Raw genomic sequence first — 1,723 nt, forward strand, 5'->3', positions numbered from 1 at the left:
GTAAGAATAATTAACAAGAACTCAAAGCTTTAAACTTTGTTTAATAAATTCACCTAGGAATAAGAGGAATTTACTTGGCATGATTAATCGTTCTTCATAATCACTTTCTTATATTTGGGAAAATCATAGAAAGATATAATCTTTATTTATTGGGAAATAGTAGAGATTCACATAGAGATTAAGTGCATTCATATAATGATCCATTACAAGTATATCAAGATCAATACACATGATCATGCACCCTATCTAACGGGGACACAACCTTAGTTTCTTTTACCATAAATTTCCACCAAAACAATAGTTTAGAAATTAGTCATCGACAAAACCCAACTTTTACCAACATTATCGGATTAAGATATTAGACCTAGAACTTAGCATTTACGACTTTAGTAACCTTTTCACACCATATTCCCTGTGGAATTCGACCCCAACCTTGTTGGGTTACTATATTTGACAACGTCCGCGTTATACCAATAATAGGTGTAATTTGAGCGTATCAAATTTTGGCGCCGTTGCCGGGGAATACGGTTTTGAAATTACTAAATAGTGTTTGCTTTGATTAAAGTCTTTTGCTTATTCCATCACACCTTGTTTTCTACTCTGTGTAAACTAGGTGAACATGAATCAAAATCAGCAGAATCAGCGTGCTGGTAATCAGGTGAATCGGTTGAACAATCAGGCGAATGAATCTGATGATGAGAATATTTTTGCTGAACTTGTTCAAGAGGAGGACTATGCATCTGCTATTGTTCAACCTCGAGTTGGAGCTGCTACAGTGAAAATTGACTCATCTTTATACCAGTTGTTGAAACTTGAGGGATACTTTCGGAACTCTACCGAGAATGACCCTCAACTTCATTTGCAGAATTTTGTGGATGTGTGTGCTAATCACATCCAGAACAATGTTCCACAAGATGCTATTCGGTTGAGGTTATTTAAATATTCCTTAGCTGGGGAGGCAAGAACATGGTTCGAGAAGCTGCCCCGAAATTCGATTACTTCATGGGCAGAAAGGGTAGCTGTTTTTCTTACAAAGTGGTACCCCCCTAGCAAGAAGGCTGAGATTCGCGACAAGATTTATGAATTCAAGCAGCGACCGGGGGAACAACTATATGAAGCCTGGGAGAGGTTCAAAGAGTATTTGCAGAAGAGCCCTAATCATGGTTTTCCGGAAAATATATTGATGGAGAAGTTCTACATAGGGTTAGATCCAGTGACACAGTCAGTAGCTAACAATGCAGCTGATGGGTGTTTTATGAACAAGACCTTTCGACGAGTGACCACCATACTTAACAAGCTGACAACTCATAATCAGGCTTGGCACTCAAACAATGCTGAAGTGGTACCATATGGTAGTGCTATGCTCCAGAATATAGTGAAGGAAAATCAGGATACCCAGCAAACATTGGCAGAGCTTGCAACAAATATTTCCTTGCTGACGAAGAAGTTCGATGAATCTCAGACCAAAAAAGTAAATGTTTGTGAGGATGATGTAGTTTTTCCAAAAGGGGTGTACCATGCTTATGATGGTCCATTCCTTGATGGTCCACCCATGCAGGTTGAAGATGCCAATTATGTTAATAAATCTCAAGGGAGTTATCAAAGACAGAATTACCAAGGTCGCTATCAAAATCAGAATCAATGGAGACCTCAGCAAGGTCAAGGTGCTTACAACAACTCTGGGAACTACAACAATTACTATGGTGGTGCGAACCAAGGGAGC

The 1,723-nt window shown here is 38.9% G+C and overlaps 1 non-coding gene across 1 annotated transcript; it reads right to left on the reverse strand.

Moving 5' to 3' along the window:
• Positions 1–1,061: 1,061 nt before the first annotated feature.
• Positions 1,062–1,167, reverse strand: LOC132618864 (small nucleolar RNA R71). The gene has a single exon (XR_009574362.1). It is a non-coding gene; the product is annotated as a small nucleolar RNA R71 (small nucleolar RNA).
• Positions 1,168–1,723: the final 556 nt, after the last annotated feature.

This window comes from Lycium barbarum, chromosome 1, assembly GCF_019175385.1.
Source record: "Lycium barbarum isolate Lr01 chromosome 1, ASM1917538v2, whole genome shotgun sequence".
NCBI lineage: Eukaryota > Viridiplantae > Streptophyta > Magnoliopsida > Solanales > Solanaceae > Lycium > Lycium barbarum.